The 22,279-nt window shown below is 40.2% G+C and overlaps 1 long non-coding RNA gene across 1 annotated transcript in view; it reads left to right on the forward strand.

The window, feature by feature from the left end:
- LOC138710017 (uncharacterized) overlaps positions 1 to 6,492 on the forward strand; it is a 42,568-nt gene extending 36,076 nt beyond the window's left edge. The window contains exon 3 of the long non-coding RNA XR_011335019.1: positions 6,437 to 6,492. This is a non-coding gene — a long non-coding RNA (uncharacterized lncRNA). The remainder of the gene's footprint in view (positions 1 to 6,436) is intronic.
- Positions 6,493 to 22,279: the final 15,787 nt, after the last annotated feature.

A 22,279-nucleotide genomic window follows, 5' to 3' on the forward strand; every position in this document is an offset into this window, starting at 1 on the left:
AATTTTCTCATGAAATTTCGGTCTGTGTATGGGACCAGTGTCCACCCAGCATCGTGATGCACTTGGGGAGCTACGATAGGTAGCGAAAATCCGGTTTAACAAACCAGCTATAACGGCTGGGAGGATCATCGTGCTAACCACACGATACCTCCATTCTGGTTAGATGATAGTCCACCTCTGCTCCGGTATGTGGGCCTGAGGCCAGCAGCCGGCTGGTCGGACCGGGCTCTTCAGGGCTGTAGCGCCATGGATTTAGCATATTGCTGCTCCAAACCCATCATTTAACATAAAGTATACATTTTTAGAGCTTCTCATATATTTGTCACTGGACTTCAGTATTTTCAAGAAGCTTTTTCAATTCTCTGTGCCATGCATTTCTGATGAATGTCTCTTTTTAAACGTTTAAAAATATCATATTTACCACTGAATTCGTTGTTACAAACCTTACACTTGCCAAAATATTCATTTTTTCAATGTGCGAACCTACATTATTAAGAAACTTAATTTAAATTTAATGTAATTATTTGGGCCTAGAAGAAAACGTCGAATCGAAGCGGGACTCGGGACTTTTACATTAAAAATCGGGACATGTCCCGCCAAATCGGGACATCTGGCAACCCTGAGTCTATACACTAGAGAGATTTGAATATATATGCTGGAATCATGGCTTTCTTCATAGACTATTCACAGTACAGTGAAACCTCTCCTTACGGACACCCCCAAGATACGGACACTCCTCATATACGGACAGATTTTTATGTCCCAACTAAAATAATATAGAAATAATGATAAATTTAACTCTCGTTTACGCACACTCTCAGACACGGACACGGACAGCTGTTTCACAGTCCTAAAGCTTGTTTTACCTCCTGACTGCGGACAGAACTTGGATTTCAAGATCTAATGTGTTACAAAAATGGAAAATTAGTACAGAAATTCCTTAACATGAAAGAAGACAATAAGGGTCTCGTAGGCTACCACTAGCCCAGCCGGCTACCAGGGGCGAAGCTGAAGGGGAATCTGTGAGCCTTAGAATACCCATTGGATTTTCAAGAAATAAGCGCATTTACATTTTCCTGTTTTCATTGGTATAGGTAAATGAAATCTCTCTAGTATTACGCTCTCTAGTTACGGAAGGATTGACGCCAGCTCCTCGGCGCGGAACAGGCGCATAACGACATTGTGGCTACTCACTGTGAGTGAATGAAACTGTTTCAAATCAGGCTCTCTGCAGCAGATAGAGAAAGCATATGCGCATGCGCCAACCAGAGTGTTGCATACGTCACTAATGCTAGACAGCTCTGTGAAGAGCCTAGACTCTGAACATTTTGCCGACCTGGAAGGCTCAAGCGGGAGAGGCACTGCATGTCTCTATCGCTTGGTCCGAAAGGTTGTGGATTCGAGTCCCGCCTTGGGCATGGGTGTTGAGTACGTACTAGTTTAAGAAAGCTGAAAAACATAAAAAGGTAATAGAAAGGGTCACGAAAAAAAAAAAAAGTGTCATTCAGCGTTACCAACCTCAATACTAGCGAGTCTGCTACAAACGTCCCGAAATTTAACTACAAATACCAAAATGAAGCCACACACATTCAGAAACAGAATCCATGACCTATGCTATAGTTACATTGTTGGAAAGCGGATGTGTTGGATATGTCATTCATTAATTTAGGGCCAATTCATTTTTGTTGCATAGTCGACTCCCAATAAAGACACTGTCAGGTGTCGGCGAATTCACGAATCCAGGAATTGACCGTTAAACAATGGGCACTATTCACATAATAGGAAAAGAAAACTGAAAATACCAAAGCTTTCCTTGCCATAAATAATGGTCGCAGTGTCCGGAATTCAGTTCTACCTTAAATTTTCTATTATGTTTTCGTAATTTTTTTGAGGAAGCGAGAAACTTCTTATGGGTATTAGAGTGTGAGAAAATAACATTTGATAGAAGAACGTGTTTGCACATAAAATTGAGTATTCACAAGTGGTCATTAGATCGAATCTCATTCTGCTACACTTTGCCATTCGACTACGATCATTCTGCTAAAAGCTACGTATAGCCCAATTTGGCCACGGTTGGCAATGCTGCAATCTGTCAGTGTGTGAGAAATTATGGTATTAAAAAAAAGTATCGCAGATCTTTTTGGCCCCTGAAATGTTAAATGTTAAGCAAAGAAGCGAGTCACTATCCAACTTGTACATCTCCCAACCAGCTGCAGCCCCCTACAGATATCATGCTGCTAAACGCCATGACAGTAGAAGTACACTCAGAACTCGTGTAAATAGACCTATAATGCCGATAAGTTAAGAAAACCAAATCTAATAAAACGTTACAGACTGTGCGTTTATTGTTATTGTTAGAAAATTTTGCCACTACACCATCACTACTGCTTTCATTGTAATTTGTTATTGCTATGATCTCCACCCTATCTATCCTCTTATCATTGTGACTTCTATGTATATAGTTATCTTCCCCGTAGAAAATTAAATTATGGTTTATTTAACGACGCTCGCAACTGCGGAAAATATTGTTTACATTCACCACTTATACATAATGTTGCAAATAAAGTGTACATCAAATATCAGCATTGCAATCATGAAGTAAAACTTGCTGTATGTAACAAATGTAAAATCTCTTAGAAATCAGGAAACTGTTGAGGAGTGCATCAAAGATGCCAAGGCACTCAGGCAGGATCAGGATAATTTATGACACTACAAGTCCTAGCTTTTGAAATAATTGATACCATAGTGATACGAATGGAATCGAGATTTGAAGATCTTAAAAACTTTAATTTTGTTGAATTACTCAATGAAAAACAGTTCCCTGCTTATAGATCAGTGTTTCCGTCACTTAAGTTGAGTGCATTGGTAAAAAGTATCCATACTTTGACAGTGAACAGCTTGGAAATGAACTAACGAACGTTTATTCTGACCAAACAAAGCATTTGCCTGCAGGTTTCTTTCTGAAATATTTTTTTAACAATGGCCTAGAACAAATCTATCAAGAAACAGTGCGGCTCATAAGACTGATTCTCACCTTTCCTGTATCTGCTGCGTCGAGTGAACGAAGTACGAGTGCACTGAAGAGAGTTAAGACATTTTTAAGGAACTCCATGTCAGATTCTAGACTGAGCAATTTGAGTATTCTGGCTATTGAGAAGGGTTTGTTGAACAGTCTTTCCAGGGACGACATTTTCAAAGAACGCATCATTGACATCTTTGCAGAGCGAAAAACACGCCGACTGGAATTTATCTACAAAAAATATAAGGTATGAACTTTAGAATACCCAGTTACATGAATGTAGCTTCGCCACTGCCGGCTACCCCTTGTTAGCTGGAAGCAGGTGGATAAACAACCTGTCTGATGAGTCCAAGGTTTCCGTGATCGTGAAATTGTATTCAACACATGAGAGGGTTAGTAGGATTATTCTCTTCACTTCAATCAGTTGTTCTGTTTCTAGAGATATGGCACCTTAACGTACAGGTTGAGTTGAAAACTGTAAATTACATACTGCATAACTGTAGACGTAGAATAAATTGCATGGCACAGTACTGTATTTTCCTCTTTCGGTATTATCTACTGTAGTTCAAAGTCCCAAAGAATTTACTATAGTACTGTATGCTCTTTCTATCTGATGCTTTTCCAATTCACTGCGGGCTAAAGCAGGGAGATGCACTATCACCTTTACTTTTTAACTTCGCTCTAGAATATGCCATTAGGAAAGTTCAGGATAACAGGCAGGGTTTGGAATTGAACGGGTTACATCAGCTTCTTGTCTATGCAGATGACGTGAATATGTTAGGAGAAAATACACAAACGATTAGGGAAAACACGGAAATTTTACTTGAAGCAAGTAAAGCGATCGGTTTGGAAGTAAATCTCGAAAAGACAAAGTAAGATGATTATGTCTCGTGACCAGAATATTGTACGAAATGGAAATATAAAAATTGGAGATTTATCCTCCGAAGAGGCGGAAAAATTCAAATATCTTGGAGCAACAGTAACATATATAAATGACACTCGGGAGCAAATTAAACGCAGAATAAATATGGGAAATGCGTGTTATTATTCGGTTGAGAAGCTTTTATCATGTAGTCTGCTGTCCAAAATTCTTAAAGTTAGAATTTATAAAACAGTTATATTACCGGTTGTTCTGTATGGTTGTGAAACTTGGACTCTCACTCTGAGAGAGGAACATAGGTTCAGGGTGTTTGAGAATAAGGTGCTTAGGAAAATATTTGGGGCTAAGCGGGATGAAGTTACAGGAGAATGGAGAAAGTTACATAACACAGAACTGCACGCATTGTATTCTTCACCTAACATAATTAGGAACTTAAAATCCAGACGTTTGAGATGGGCAGGGCATGTACCACGTATGGGCGAATCCAGAAATGCATATAGAATGTTAGTTGGGAGACCGGAGGGAAAAAGACCTTTAGGGAGGCCGAGACGTAGATGGGAGGATAATATTAAAATGGATTTGAGGGAGGTGGGGTATGATGATAGAGACTGGATTAATCTTGCACAGGATAGGCACCGATGGCAGGCTTATGTGAGGGCGGCAATGAACCTTTGGGTTCCTTAAAAGCCATTTGTAAGTAAGTAAGTACTGTATACTGTATTTAAAATTAAACTACAGTAATACATTTCATTTAAAGCGTGAAAGGATACATAATGCATAGGCCTATTATAAATTTACTGTTAGATTGATGAGCCTCCCTCCATAATAAAGGGCACCTCTCACATGCGGACAGATTGTTACGTCCCTTCGATATCCGTAAATGAGAGGTTTCACTGTATCATCACAGTCTAGTATATACAGTCACGAAGCTCAATAGGCCTACGTAGTAATTATACATCCATAGATAGTTGCTAACCACTAGGATCGCTAATATCGCCTCATTACAGACAATGCGAAATAGTATCGGCACAGTCTATTCTTCCTAGTACCCTCACAACACAAGCTTCGTGACTGTATATACTAGATTGTGGTATCGAGAAGGACCCAACAACTTAGAAATCTGGAGCATCGAATACTGGAAGTGGTGCAAGATATTCCTAAAACTGGTTAAATCATTCATTTCTATGATCGACTGACACATTGTCAAGCAGCTGAGGGATACCAATTTGAACACATAATTTAGAAGGTGAGCTAGATTTGTTTTGTTTTTGTTAAGGAAGGAGTATTTTATTATTTTAATATTCGAGACACTTTTCTGTTTTCCTTGACTTAGAAACACTGAATTTGTACAGAAGTATCAAGTGTGGGTACTTTTTGAAAAGCTCTTAATGAGCACTATTCAAAAATTACAAAATACACTCAGGGACAAAAAAAACCGGACACTTCTATATTTGCTTGTATTTTGTTGCCAATTATTTCAAAATGAAACAAAACCCATTTAAACAAAATAATGTTCCATTTAGCACCTTATACGACAACCTTTGAAAAAAAATAAAAATCTCTGATGAGAAAATTTACAAAAAATTACAAAGGGCGTATAACTATGGCATCGTTTGGTTTAACTGTTTTTTCACTTTATGGTGCCTTAAACATTAAACACTCTTTTTAGTAACGGGTATTACCCCCTCTGGCTTGAATAACTGCATCCATACGTCTTGGCATGCTCTCAATTTGGTTAGCAATGTCTTCTTGAGGAATAAGTTCCCATTCTTCGCCAAGTGCTCGCCTCAACTCTTGTAACGATTCTGGTCTCGGTGTCTATTCTTAACACGCCGTCCCATCATGTCCCACACGTGTTCAATTCGGTTCATGTCTGGACTCCTTGCTGGCCATGGAAGAACATGGATTTCCACTTCTTGGAGATAATCTCCGACCGCATGGACAATATGCGGCCGTGCATTATCATGCATTAAAACAAAATTATCGCCTACAAATTGGCCAAATGGCACAACATGATCAGCCAAACATTCATTTATATACCTATCAGCTGTTAGTCTTCCATTTTCAACAAAAACCAACTCTGTACGAGCATCCGTACACACTCCTGCCCAAACCATCACTCCACCACCTCCATACGGCACATTTTCGGAAATGCAACACTGTGAAAATTGTATATTGGGTGTTCCATTTAAAATAATAGTTGGAGTTACTTCCGGTTAAACCGGAAGTAGAAAAAACTCAGTAATATCATTATTGAGATCTTAGTATATGGTTATCCTCACATACAAAGTTTCATATCACTGAACCGTATGCTTCAAAAGTTATTTAGATGGTACGGGACTTTTAACTAACCCAGTATAATAGTTTTGTAGTATTTTGCCTGCCTTAACAATGTATGGAGCAACACATTTTCATACCGAACAGCACTAGGCCATAAAAGAGACATAGATTTGTGAAAGAGAGTTTCAATTGAAGAGTGCTCTACTTTTTGGAGAAGCTATGTAGTTAATAAAAATGCCTCCCATGCTTTGTTACAGTGGTCATCAACTCGATGCCCTGTGACGTCATCTCAGCCAGCTCTGAAGCCCGCTGCCGCGGGCACAGCGGAGGCTTGTGATGGTGGCTGCTTTTTCGTGATAATAAATGTTTCTCATACTGATAAAATTAAACTTAAAGTAATGTGAATGCCTAATACTAGTATTTACATTTATGAAAGCAATTGTTTGATAAGTTATGGATGAAATGAAAGCTGAATAAAACTAAATACTGTACTGCATTTTAGATTTCGAATTTTTCTTTTCATTTTCTTAATGTATGACCATTAGTAAGAATATTTCCTGATCTTCTGTAATGCTAATTTTACGACATATTTAGCCTCTTTATTACGTACTGATTGCTCAATATTATACACTATGATCTGGCCAGTGCATGAACTGAGAAAATTTTGTAGATTGTGCTCAAATGAATTAGCTAGTTCTGTGATGGGATTTACTTATTTTCATTAAAGAAAACTATGCTCGTATATGAATGTGGATCCGAACATGCACAGTCTGTCGAAAGATGCTGATGAAGCCTGAGAAATCTGACTAATGGAAAATGTGAATAAAAATCACACAGACTTTTCCCTGCTTTTATACAGTACGTATATCACCACATTATCAGTCTGTCCTTTCTAGCTGAAGCTAAGCAGGAGCACAATCTACATCCACAGTAGATCGGTGTATGATAGAGAGGGAAAAATAATATAACAGTACTTTCGGAAGAGTTCCGAGAAAATAACCGTTCCAAAGAAAGAACTATAGGTCGGAACACTCTGTTCCAAAATAACAGTAGGAGTTTATGATAGACTCTTACTCATAGGAACTGGAGTACTGTGTAACGTACCGTCCAACTATCTTGTCTGGAACACTCCAGGTACTCTCTGAGACCATAACAGTTCCAGCCTAAATGTTCTCCTTGGATGTACAGTAGTTCCTTCAGAATTGAATATGTTGGAAGGAGAGCGAAATTTTTTACTAAAATGAATTTGCGGGGCGCGTTTCAATATTAAATGATCACTCTGATTCGCCAATCGGCTTCAGTTACATTGTTTGCTACTAATATAGCAATAAGAATAAAAAAAATCAAATTGTGATATTGTGCCTATTATTATTATTATTATTATTATTATTATTATTATTATTATTATTATTATTATTATTATTATTATTTCAAAGTCACTCTTTTACTATATCAAATGAAGAAAACAATTATACAAATTTATATACCGCACGGTATTGTGTTATAAAATTTGTATATTGTAACATATCTGCCTTCTGAAGGAAGGGATGATGAACGGGAGAATATTTTGGGACAGAAGAAGATGATAGACGACATTAAGATATTATATAGATTATATGCGGAGAAAAAGAGGAAGGCAGAAAATAGAAAGACTGGATAATGCTGGATTTGGAGTGAAATACTTTCCCTTGGACAGAACACTATGAATGAATGACAGTGCAAATGTAGCCCAGCTAATCTCAATGTTTATTACCAGGGAAAGGGATTTGGAGTATTATAACGAATGGTGAAACGTAATATAGATATTCGTAGCTCAGTGACTGTCAAGCGAGCTGCATGGACGAGTACAGTCCACTTGATACAAACTTACACGTAACGTGCTGTAAACGTATTTCAGAATAAACAATTGTAATAATTTAATGACGTATAGTGGCCTACATACATAATCTGCATTTCATTTTGAACTACATGTGTTTTTCTTGGCAACCACAAGACACCAATAAACATTACAAATATACATAATTAAATATCAATCTCTGCGTCCTAGCGTATCAGTGGAAACTTGATGGCTGACAGACAGTTGTCTTCTGCATGGAACTCGCCTCTGAATATGTATGTTTTTCTGTCAGGAGTGTGTTAAATTAAAACATTTATTTACAATATCATGAAATATGATAATATGTATATAACGTATATTACAGTATTTACAATATATGCAATATACTACAATGTTTACAACATACCCTAATATAGTATCATTAAATGTTGAACAAAATGTAGAAGCAAACGAAATGACATTTTCAATTAATGCTATGTTTTGTTGATGAAACAATTATTCCTGCTGTGCCTTGTTATAATAAATTGTAAATATCATTTTCAAATTTTCAAAATACAACTTTGCTCTGTTCCAAGGAGGGACATTTTTTAACATCTGCAGAGACAATTGGAGAGTACTTGAAACAAGATACGTCAATTAAATTCACATGTTGAATGATGTCATTGGGACACGTCTTTGTTAGTGCATCTGAAATTCGACTAAGAATATTGTACCCATCACTTTTAATCAAAACTCTGTTCATTTTTTTCACCAACACGTTTTCCTACTTCACCTTCTACTACACTCAGTTTATTTGCAATAGTCCTCATAATATTTATTTGCTTAACTAGTTCTACTCCTGACTATTCTAATCGAATAATGGCATCCGGTAAATATAAAAAATTGACTTAATATCCGTGACTTCTTTTTCGATTGTTCTATAATTTAGCAGTTTCTGGCGTATTTGAATCGCAGCCGCGTCATCGGGATCGAAAGACTGGACCACTTTCTTCACAGATTTGAGGTGATATGCATAATAATTGCAAGCTTCTAACTATGATCCCCATCTCTTAAGAACTGAACATAGGGGAAGCGACAATTTAGGGAACTGTTTCCTGAATTTTGATACTCAATCTGGAGCTTTTACAAATATAGGCTAGTCTTTCAATTTTGTGTTGTTAGTTGGTTTCACTTTCGGCATTGTACCTGCACTTCACTACTCTGAACTGCAAACCTGCATGTTGACGTTCTTATGCGACAACTTTCCCGTTCACCTGTTGTTGACGTGCAGAGATCTGCGAGTATGTCATGGAGGGGAGGACTTGGTATAAAGGGTTGTAAACAAATGGCTGTGTAGATGCCAATACTAGCTTTTACTGCTACAAATTCCGTTCCCTAATTATTACAAATAAATTATGAAGCTTTAATAGAGACTAATATCACGTAGTAGTAGTATCCCTTATTTAACAGGAGGAATGATCAAACCATTGCGATGTTTTATAGTTCGTATAAATTACTGTTACATCTGACTGTAACAGCTGTCGTGGTTCGAATTGCATTATGGTATAAGATTTTTTAAAACGGAACTAGTTCCGAAACAATATAAAATGTTGGTGATTATTACGTTATGTCAGGCGCTTGCTGTTATTTCGGAACTGATCTTTGGAACTAGTACTTTCTTGGAAAAGTTCCAGAAAAAGAACGATTTTTCCCAATGCTAGGCTATGAAAATCTTAAAATCTGACATCATACGTTCAAGTCTTGAAACTGTGAATGAAATTCCTGACGACTATTGAGACATACTACTTCTATTCAACATTGCAGCTAGCTCTGCCAAGAGCCGCACTGAACGGGAGACAGGGTTGTATAATGCCGAGCACGAGGTAATGCACGCTTGCCCCGCACGGAAGCAGTGATGAGCGCCCTTGCCCATTTTCGGTCGAGTTGACACATAGAGCTGAAAACTCGGGTTCAAATCCCGATGCCAGAGAGAATTTTTTTCTCCGTTCCATTATTCTTTCATCGTACAGTTTTTATGGAGTTCAGATTAATTTGAGAAGCTACTGTCTTAAAGAAGGGCACATTTATCGCATTTTATTATTTTTACTTTATAACTACCGAAACTTTTTTTATTTTTATGTTCAGCGTTATGTTTTTAAATGCAACATAAATTTATGTTAATAAGGAGTATTTTGTTTCTCATCTCGCAACCCTCCCTCAGCTCTTTACACGACCCGCCAGGAAGTCGCGACCCCCACTTTGGTAACCACTGCTCTAGGTTATCCTAATGGTTAAGAAAACAAAGTGCTACGAAATGGCTTTTCTGTGCTCTTCAATTACCCACATTTTTCTTGTTTTCCTTAAAATAATATTTATGTTCCACGTTAATTTTTATTTGTGTTTGCCTACAACGTAAACAATTATGCACAATAGAACCAACACAAAAAATTACATTCATAGGTTACACAATCCACGCTATTGAAATTAGTTTGAAGTGATTTATTAAGGACAATATCCAAGACTGATTTAGAAACATGTTAAAGGAATTATTCTTGCTCCAGATGTATGCTCCCTGGACTAAAATTATGGTACTTTATTGTTAAGATACTAATTCAATTCAGAAACATGGTGAAGGATTTATCCTTGTGCAAAATCGGATGCTGCCTGGACCAAACGATCATATTTGTATTATGTAATTACTTTATAAATAAGATTTGTTCCAGCACAGTTCAGAATTGATTCTGAACTAACTGGTCATGTGCAGTATCTCTTGCGTTCCAACAAGACTTGAACTGATTCTGAACTGTTCCTGAAGTCGCACTTTGAAATTGGTTCTCGATTAAGAGCAGGAACTGGGAATTCTGAACTGCTGACGCATGCTCAGATGACTTAATCTGAGGTTGAGGTTAAAATTCTTCGAGACTGGGCAGGTTAAAATAGAAAAATAGTCGATCTGAGTGATTTGAAATGAAATGTGATATATTTTATGACGAATTAATTTCGAAAGATGAATATAATTTTAATATGAGAAGAAACTCCGAAGGCCGTGAAAGAACAATTTTATTCAAGAAACGTTCCAACAACGTAAAATCCCGAAGTAGTTCTGAGAACGTACTCAACTAGCGCCTGCGTCCAAAGAAGTTCGGTATTGGTTCATAACTCGTTCTGAATTACTGAATTACTTGCTGGAACAAGACTATTGTTCCATCTGTTAATGCATTAAGTCAGCGGTCGTCAGCGGAGTGCACGCTCGTGCTAGCGTCTCTTACCCTCTAGCCCTCTAGTGCATTTATGGGAACGAACGGGTAAGTAATATTTCAGTGGCGGCTTTTTGTTAGTACCATAAATTACGTAGGCCTAACCCAGTGGAATTCAATAGTACTAATAGTGTAATGAAGCACCCAATGTTCACATGCGTATTTAAGTAAGCATATTTTACATAGTTAATAAATACTCAGGATTTCCGTTTTTAATGTCAAATAACTTAAAAAAAAAATCACCTCTGAAATTCTAAAGTCGAATCAAAGGAGGAGACAAGCCACAAATCCTGATATTTCACTGGAATGTGAGGAAATAATTTCTCCGGACTAAATTCTATGACAATGTATTATTCTAATGGTAGGTAGCTGTTCAAGACAGAGTTCTTCGGTAGTGTTTATTATACATTCTTTCAATAAATCACCATCCGTGAATGGTCGGAATTTTCTTCCAAGACGCAGAGCAATTTTGTAACTAACTCGAACACTGACATCATCTTCATGAATGTCTTCCTGTGAATAACACAAAGTACTAAAAATCCTCAAGAACGCTAATGTGAGCAAGGCCGGCAGCATACTGCATGGAAATTCCTCGGTCAACCACGGACCGTCTCGGACGGTATCGACCTGTGATGTCACCTGAAGTTTCGTCCACTAGCGGACAAGATCGCACATTTCATTCTTCGCATGCGTGAACTCTGCTGTACACTCACTCATTCACGTGATTTGCTGTATGTCTTACGAGCATTTTCCAATTGGATTAAAAATGGATACAGACGCAGATAGACTTGTTATGTGCATGCAAAGACCCCCACTTTTTATTATACGTTGAAAAAAAATATCACTAGGATAAATGTAATATATAAAGTACGGAAAGAAGTTTTGAAAGAAATTTATGTACTTATGAAACCAAGTATATAAATTTTTGGGTTTTGAAGATGAATCGAACAAACTTCTATTTACGTGATTTTCTTCTTTTAAACTCATAAAATAATCGATCGTTGCTACGATTTTGTCGTCGGTTGCTATCAAGTCGCAATTGAGAATAGCAATGTATGAAAAGAAACTACTTACGTCGTGGCGAAACTCTGTTCGAAACTGTCGACAGTTCTAGAAAGTCCGAAACAGTCTTGTCCAGTATCAGATGGTCCGAGACGAAACTGTCTCGTCCAAGACACTATGTCCGATGCAGTATTCTGCGGGCCTAGGGAAACCTTGTCTGACTAACTGCACATCAGTATCGGAATAATAATAATAATAATAATAATAATAATAATAATAATAATAATAATAATAATGCTTGTCATATATTGGTATTTTTAACTGCTCCACCATTTCGATTCTTTCGTCTTCTATAATTTGTCGTATTCATTAGCATGACAGTTGTCATAGTGACGCTGCAGGTTGTATTTTCTTATCTATCATATGGTGTATCTTACTGCAAATTAAACATATTGTTACATTTTCAAACTCTGTAAAAAAATGCCTCCTCCCATGAAGGATTAAACAACATAGGGGTGGAAGATCTACTTGAATCACTATATGAACTTTCTGCCATCGTGTACGTACACAAACCACCCACAAGTGTATAGTACTTACTACTCTAGTCTCCACTGATCGTCCGCATCAACTAAGGCCAGATTCCTTCCTTTCCATTCAGCGTTGCCAACCTGAACACGAGCGAGTCGGCTACAAACGTCCCGAAATTCAGCTACAAAGACTAAAATTAAGCTACGATCAAAACTTGAAGAATTTGCGTAGGTATATGTTGTTCAATGCGTTGTGTTTAACGATAATTTCATTGCCCGTTATATTAATTTAATAAAAACAATTCGAAAGAAAAAATAATATAATTAAATATTATTATTGTTATTGTTATTATTATTATTGTTATTATTATTATTATTATTATTATTATTATTATTATTATTATTATTAATGGGGTTATGAAAGTTAATATTTATAATAATCATTATTTCTTACAAACAGAAAAATCAATACGTAGACCTAAGCATCAACACACTTCTGTAAGTTTGGTAAAGCTTTGCTCAACTCAGTCTACAAAGTATGCAGCAATATAAAAAAGGGAAAGTATTTATTAACTCACCTAATGAAATCTAGTTGATCCTTCTGATAACACTTGCTAACACAAACAAAAAATGTCACAGTGTCCACGTATTTATACATGTCTACGTATTTATACATATTTACAGTCAAAATTTTGTAAACACTAACACACATTGAAGAAGCCACCAACCTCTTCTTCTTCCTGTTGTTCGTCACTTGGTCCTGCCTTAGGATATAACTCTGACTTGTCATTGATCTTAGCATGCGATGATAACAGGAGACCATTCAGTGTGTTTGTAGCAAGCTTATTACGTGGATTAATTTCTATGCGGTAGGATTTTCTTCCTCGTGGATGATTGGCACTCACTGTCAGAACTCATGATGAAATCACAACACATTACACTAAACTGCACACAAAAGTTACATTTACTAAGTAGGTCCTATCTTAGTGGAACTCGACTGACTGGAAATCAGACACATGTAAGACTGTTGTCCTTATTTCCAGTATACCGACGGGGGAAGACGCCATGAAAGGAAATAAATAGGATAATAACGAAACATAAGACTCACATTTTAAAAACTGGCCTTCCCACTCATATCTATCTCCTTGCCTATTTGTTGCGACATTTTGTGTAAAACATTGTAGGCCTAAACACTGTGTCATCAGAAGGCCATTCGTAAATAGCGGTAGCCTATGTCTGGAGATATTTTAGAACTTTAGAGATAGCCCTTATTCTTGAGTAATAAATAGAACCGAGGATCAATGTTATGATGTTTACAATGTTTTGAACCAAGTGTCGCAACAAGTGGACAGTGGGATAGATATGCGTGGGAAGAGCCAGTTTTTAAAATCTAAGAGGCTTAAGTTTCATTGTTATTTGAAGTCGGAGTACAGTTACTTTTGCGGAGTAGGCGACCCCTAATATACTTCGCACGAAAACATGACGACCTTCCCTCATCCCCTTCACCAGTTAACTGCAGGCACGCGCAAGGGATAAACCCTTAGCCGAGTTGCCAATTCTTGAAGTCATTGTGATTTGCGAACGTTTTTCAAACTGTGTTCCGTGAAACCGCGATTTTCAGAAAGACTATATTATCTTTGTAAATATACCTTAATTTATAATTACTAAAACAAAATTGGTATAAAAATGAACAAACTTATTTTAAAAACACTTTATATTTATATTTTCACTAACATGTTTTGCCTAAATAAACAAAAAAATGCAGACTTCTTTAATAAGTGTTCAATTCTCATGTTATTGAAGTTCCAGAATTTTATACTTAATTAAGAATGTTGCGCTGGTAAAATTTTCTGAAATTGTGATCATTGAATAGTTATAGAATTTATAGTACAAAAGAGTAAAGTTAGATTTTATCAGCTTCGCCTTGGGTGATAATTTCCACGAACGCATAAAATATGTTTACTCTAGTATGCTATACAATATTTTATTCATTACTGGCATGTAAATTTAATTTTAAATTGTAGGGCTTTTCTTTGTAATGTGTTGTTGGCGAAGAAGTTCATTTACATTCATTTTAATTAATGCTAATATGTTGGTTGTCATGTAGAGAGTGATTTAAAAACATTTAATTCACTGCTGTAAGTTAGAAAACTTTTAAGCACTGTTGTGAATAATGTCATATTTAGGTTGCTAAGGACGGTGTTGCTGTTGGCCATATCTCTTTCGCGTACTGTTCACATATTGTTCGGCGAAGTAAATCACGTATAAAATCGTCTATCTTACCGAATTCTGTTTTAATTTGTTTATTTTCTCTTTAGTTGGCGAACCGTAATTCTTAATTTCTATGCCCATATATCCAACTCCGCCGGTTGCGTCCGATGTTAAGTGATTAAGATGTATACTTATTAAACTGCCTGAACTTTCGATTACTTTATGGATAGAATTTCTAACGTTAGACACAATTTTAACACTTTGTTTTCTTAGCTACGCTCCTCTGCAAATAAGATATTCTGTTTTCTTCGACGGTGTTATTTGTTGTTCTTGTCGTGATCTTCAGGTGTATCAGGAGGCCTGGCTGCGGATCATCTGCTCCAACACTCATTAATCATGGCCGGAATAAATTAGACATATTGAGGCGCACAACGGTATAAAACAACACGTCGACAAAGACACTGAGAACGGGTGAAAGCCATCAGGTAGAGGCAATGACTGTTAGATTTGGCAATGCTGGGATCTGCCACGCGGCTAGGGGTTGAGTAGAGGATGGGGGTTTATGAGGGATTACCAATTCCAAGAAGAGAGGCCGTCATGTTTCCGAGCCAAGTATACTTGTTTTACTTTTGGTGGGTAGGCGACCCCTAATAAACCGCCTGACGGGTGTCTGCAAATTCACGAGTACAGAAATTGTCAGTTAGGTAATAGGCGCTATTCACATAACAGGAAAATAAAACTGAAAATAGGAATGCTACCCTTGCCATAAATGTGGGTCACATTGTTCAGAATTCAGTCCGTGACACAAAGTTTCAACCGGTATGCTTTCGTATTTTAATGAGGAAGTGAGGAAATTCTGCTGGGTATTAGTATGAGAAAATAAATTTGTTAAAAGAAAGTGTTTACGCATGGTCGCTCGATCGAATCTCAATTCGGCTACATTTTGACATTCGGCTACGACCATTCTGCTACAAGCTACATGACTAAAAATTAAGCTACGTTTACCCGAATTCGGCCACGGTTGGCAACGCTGTTTCCATTCCTCGAAGCATGCACGGAGGTGCAGGCTTCCTTGCTCTCTTTACCCAATACCCGAGGGATTTCGAACAGCTCTCTCGAGCAGTGAACTGAAGAGCCTTCACTCCTCCCTTACCGTGCAACGGTTCAACACAGGTAGCAGGCAGACCGGGAGAATGATCGTAAACAAAAGCGAAACTACTAAAGCGGCGGCTGGTACTTAGATAATTTTTATACATCTTACTAATTTTTAGGAGCTCATTTTAGATTTTCGCTTGAAAACTTTGATGAACGAAGAATGTAGGTCTACATGAGGCTGGATGGATGCATGAATGGATGGATGGATGATAATAATAATAATAATAATAATAATAATAATAATAATAATGTTTTATCTACTGGATCATTCATGAATGTTGTTCGTTAGTGGCAGAAATAAATCATCATAATAATGTTGCTAATTCATGTTTAAAATATAGACTTTATGTGTATGTTGTAGCAGTGCAAGTTCAAAAACGTAAACTGTTTTGATGTACAAAATTAATTAATCTTATTATGATTTGAAATTTGTTCATAGTTTTTGTTACAGATTCAAAAATATCTTCTCCTCGAGTTCGATCCTTTAGTAAAATGACATCTATAAGATCTTAATGAAGATTGAAATCTGAATCGACATCCCTTATGCATATAGCTAGCTGCGCCGTATCTTTGCGGTCGGTACTTTCATCAAGAGCTAGTGCATAACAAGTAAAAGTTTTCATTCTTGCTATCAGTTATCCATCTAAGTTATCTCCCATTTCTGTCATGCGCTCAGCAACAATATTACGGGACAAACTTAGAGATTTAAAAACATTCTAGACATATCTCTTTTGCCTTTTCACGAGCGGAACCGAATAATTTTTCTGCTCCATAAGCTTCAGCATGCATTGAATTAAAATGCATTTTAATATTATTATGGCTTATGTATCAAAGTTTCTTCCTACATATTAAGCAACGCTCCTTTCCGCCCTTTAAGATAAAGAAATGTTTATCTATCCATTCACTATTGAAACATCGTTCCATATCCATGCCAGCCGCCAGAGTTGCGTACAGAACACTGCTGCAGTAAGGGTAGACTGGCCTCACCGCTCCAGCTCAGGTAGTAAACAGTACCTAATCGTTTCACAGCTTGAGACCGCTGTTCGACATCCCTGCAATACCCATTTCAGCGAGTGCTGACGACCACTGCATTAAGTCATTTTGACAAAGATACCTATTGTTATTACTCGACCAAGGCCAGTGGAGTCCTGCAGTCCGGAGCCGTGGCGCTGCTGCTCCTGCGTTCGTAATACCGCATCGCGATAGTTCACATTACGCTCGCGGCTTCGTCTTCTCGATCTAGTTATAATTGTTTTATTTGCCATAAATGACCGAGTGTATAAGGACTCGCATTGAGAGGGGTGGAGGTAGGGCCGGGTGAGTTTGGGATGGCCCACAAGGCACACGTTGCGACGCTACGCGTCGTGCTAAAGATGTTGCTTTGCTAATTGTCCTATATGGAGGGTTGTGCTTTATGGATCTTTTTCCTAGGTACTAATATAACTTTGTTGGTGAAGACATAGGGTCGATTTCTAAAACACGGACGAAATCATGGTTCCGAACCGCGATCGAGGTCTGAATCCTTATGCGATTTCTAAAACAAAGTCAAGATGCGGCTTGAGAAGGAACCGAGATTCGTGGATTTTATATATGGCAACGGAGCTTAGAATCGATTTTTATTCTTGTAAACTGTCGATATTAGAAATAAATGAACATCGGGATTAATATTTTTATTGAATTGCAGTAATGCCCTGCTAAGGGTAAGTGCCGTATCTACAAAAGCAAAGTATCGAGAAAAATGAGTTTAAAGTTTTCTGTACAGCCCCTTTCGATTTTTAAGTATGATTATATAATTTATGTGGTTTCCAGCTATATACGACATTACAAAATTACTGAAAGAAACAAAAAATTATATTAATTCAGGCATTTAATAGAAACTGCAGATACCGCTCTTTAACACAGCATGACTTAATATTGTGACAGCGACGTGAGATTCGAACTCACGACCAGCGTCCAGCAAGAGAGAAGATCGCGCGGAGCACTTTGGGATGGCGCGCGGCGAAGAGGGGAAAGGGGCCAACGCGGCGAGAGAGTGGAGCGAGAGTGCGCGCGCATCTGGTGCTGGTAGAGAGGAGAGGGCTCGGGATTTTTCTGGAGTGCCATCTCTAGAGACCTGTGGAACCTTCGAGGCTACGTCGCTGTGGTTATAAATTACGGACGCGAAGGAACGACAGCAGTTTGCAGTTTTTCAGTTTTCAGTTGATTAGTCAGCCAGTCAGTGAGAAAGCCAGAGCAAGCAAGCCAGTCTTGTGTACCGAAGTTCGACTCGAGTGTGCGTCCGCATCTGCGTCAGCATCCGAAGGCCTGAGTTCGAGTGCAGTGGACCGCAGTTGGAGGGACCTGAGTTCGAGTACAGTGAACTGTCTCTGGAGGTCTGTGGTTCGAGATACTGTGAACTCGAGTGACTGAGCTAGAACTGTGAACTGAGAACTGATAGTTCTGATTTGTAAATAGTGCTTTGTAAATATTAGTTAAGATTAACAGTTCATTGTTGTTCGTACTAGTCCAAGCAAATTGTCATTGTCGTCGGTGGAGTGCTATAACGAATACTGTGTTAAGTGAAAATCCAATTGTTGACGAGAGCGTTTAAGGCGAATTGTAGAAAGGAATTATTGTTGTGGCGAATAAATTACATTGTTGTTACTAATAAAATTCACATTGGTGTCAGAACCGGGACATTATCGACAATGGAGAACCTACAGCTGATCCTGCAAGCCATCGCGGAACTGAAAAACGACTTAAGTGCAGTAAAAGCAGAAATGAAGAACGATATCAGTGAAGTAAAAGATAACATGAACGACATGAACAGGCACATCAGTGAGGTTAAGAACGACATAAGTGATGTGAAAACGGAGATGAAAAGTGACATAAGTGAAGTGAAAACAGAGATGAAATGTGACATAAGCGGAGTGAAAGATGACGTCACTACGCAAATTGAAAGCGTTTCGGCCCACGTAGATGGAATTGTCGCCATCGTAAAAGACGAACTTAAGGCCGATTTGGATAAACTAAACCAGAATTTTACAACTATAAACGAGACAGTAGCCGAATTGAGACAGGATGTAGACCATTTCGACGGCAAAATCCGCGATCTCGAGCGTCGTCAAGAGCAGACGAGTGAGGTGATGGACAAACACGCCGAGGAAAACAAGCACATACTCACGTTGATGGACCGACATGCTGAAGAAAACAAGCACATCCTCGCGTTGGTGGATCGCCAGGCTAGAGAACATAAACAGATAGTTGCCGAGGAGGTTCGACGTGCCATGCAAGAAGCGGCCACAGAGTTGAGGACTCCATATAGTGGCCCTGCGGAACAATCGCCTTCAGCCAGACATTACAACGTCAAGACGCCGAAGTTCGACGGTACGACGTCTTGGGCGATATTCCGTCGCCAGTTCGAGGCCATCGCAGAGCACAATGGGTGGACGCCAGCAGAGAAAACCACTCAGCTGCTGGCCGCGCTTCAGGGACAGGCGTCGGAGATTCTTCACAGCGTTCCAGAAGATGGGACAGCCGCTGAGATAATGGCGGCCTTGGAGGGACGTTATGGTGACCATCATTCAGGACCCAACTGAAAGCGAGGGTCCAACAGTCAGGCGAGTCCCTGCAAGAATTCGCGATGGCGGTGGAACACTTGCCCATAAGGCCCTCAGGGGCCTACCTAATGACTTCATCGCTGGAGAGGCGGCCTACACCTTCGGCAGCGGAGTTCGAGACCCCGAAATCAGACAACAGCTACTCCTGGCAGAGCATCGTACCATCAACGCAGCTCTGGCGGCGGCCCTCAGGATGGAGGCGGCCAAGTCGGCGGCGGGAATCTCAACACCGCACTGGATCAGGAGCGTCACGGCGACGGATGCTGGGGGGCGCCAACCGAAGCCACCCGAGCGGCAGTCAACGGAGCGGCGGAGACGACGGGCGCCCACCTTCTGGTCCTGTGGCAAACCGGGACACTTGAGAAGGGACTGTGACCAATCCGGCCACAGGCAGGAGAGAGAGGTGGCCGACGTCGAGGAGCGCCAGCAGTCAACGGAGCGGCGGAGACGACGGGCGCCCACCTGCTGGTCCTGCGGCAGACCGGGACACCTGAGAAGGGACTGTGACCGATCCGGTCACAGGCAGGAGAGAGAGGTGGCCGACGTCGAGGAGCGCCAACAGTCAACGGAGCGGCGGAGACGACGGACGCCCAACTGCTGGTCCTGCGGGAGACCGGGACACCTAAGGAGGGACCGCGACCGCTCCGGCCACCGGCAGGAGAGAGAGGTGGCTGACACCGAGAGAAACCAACAGTCGCCTGAGCAACGGAGACGACGGGTGCCCACCTGCTGGTCCTGCGGTGAACCTGGACACCTGCGGAGGAGTTGCGACCGACCTGGCAACAGTCAGGAGAGAGAGGGGGCCGATGCTAGGAGGAGCACGTCGGCGCCATCATCACCGTCCCCTCGGCTCGTCCTGAAACCGGTCGACAGAAGGTGCGACGATGGGCTGATTGCTGAAGGACGGATAAAAGGCCGTCCATGCAGAGTACTGGTGGACACCGGGGCGATGCTCACTATCGCCAGACCAGACGTCGTGCGTGGCCTACCTGGGAGGACGCCGCTGCGCCAATACGAGCTACGGACTGCTTCAGGCGAGAGCTTGCCCATCCAGAGAGAGGTCTTCCTGGACCTGACCTTGGGGAAGAGGAAACTGGAGATATGGGTGTTCGTCGCCAACATCACCGAGGACGTCGTCCTGGGACTCGACGCCATGCGGTTACTCGATGCGACGGTGGACGTCCGGCGCCGTATACTCCGTCTTGGTCGGGATGAAGTGTTCCTGATGGACGCCGAAGACCAACCCGTGGCCGGCGAGCTCTCCTTGGAGGGCCAAGTGGAAAAGCAAGACGGCGCCCACGCAGTACGAGTATCGCTGCCCAGCCAAGCCAAGGATGGGGTGGCGCCACCATAAGGAGGGAGCAGCCGGAGGACCCCAAACGTTGGACCGACTAGCAGCCTACCAAGGGACTGCCCGAGACGAGCAGTCCTAAGGAGGGAGCAATGTGACAGCGACGTGAGATTCGAACTCACGACCAGCGTCCAGCAAGAGAGAAGATCGCGCGGAGCACTTTGGGATGGCGCGCGGCGAAGAGGGGAAAGGGGCCAACTCGGCGAGAGAGTGGAGCGAGAGTGCGCGCGCATCTGGTGCTGGTAGAGAGGAGAGGGCGCGGGATTTTTCTGGAGTGCCATCTCTAGAGACCTGTGGAACCTTCGAGGCTACGTCGCTGTGGTTATAAATTACGGACGCGAAGGAACGACAGCAGTTTGCAGTTTTTCAGTTTTCAGTTGATTAGTCAGCCAGTCAGTGAGAAAGCCAGAGCAAGCAAGCCAGTCTTGTGTACCGGAGTTCGACTCGAGTGTGCGTCCGCATCTGCGTCAGCATCCGAAGGCCTGAGTTCGAGTGCAGTGGACCGCAGTTGGAGGGACCTGAGTTCGAGTGCAGTGGACCGCAGTTGGAGGGACCTGAGTTCGAGTACAGTGAACTGTCTCTGGAGGTCTGTGGTTCGAGATACTGTGAACTCGAGTGACTGAGCTAGAACTGTGAACTGAGAACTGATAGTTCTGATTTGTAAATAGTGCTTTGTAAATATTAGTTAAGATTAACAGTTCATTGTTGTTCGTACTAGTCCAAGCAAATTGTCATTGTCGTCGGTGGAGTGCTATAACGAATACTGTGTTAAGTGAAAATCCAATTGTTGACGAGAGCGTTTAAGGCGAATTGTAGAAAGGAATTATTGTTGTGGCGAATAAATTACATTGTTGTTACTAATAAAATTCACAATATATAAATATCTGCCTTAACTACAAAATGCCGTATGTTGCCGCCCTGCTATGGAAAAGTGCGGTATCTGCATAAAATTAAGAAATGAAGGAATAGGCATCCAGAACCATAAGGGCCCAAAGTACGGAATCGAAGTTCTGAGAAAAATTCACATTAATTTATGATATTCAAATTATTATTCAGATTTCTAATATGTTAGGTTTTGATTTGTTCATGGTACAATCTTATACGTCCCACGACATCTATTAAAATATATAAGAACATGCATATATGCTAAAATATACAAATTCACCATAGTGTGCTTCAGGC

Source organism: Periplaneta americana, chromosome 12 (genome assembly GCF_040183065.1).
Source record: "Periplaneta americana isolate PAMFEO1 chromosome 12, P.americana_PAMFEO1_priV1, whole genome shotgun sequence".
NCBI lineage: Eukaryota > Metazoa > Arthropoda > Insecta > Blattodea > Blattidae > Periplaneta > Periplaneta americana.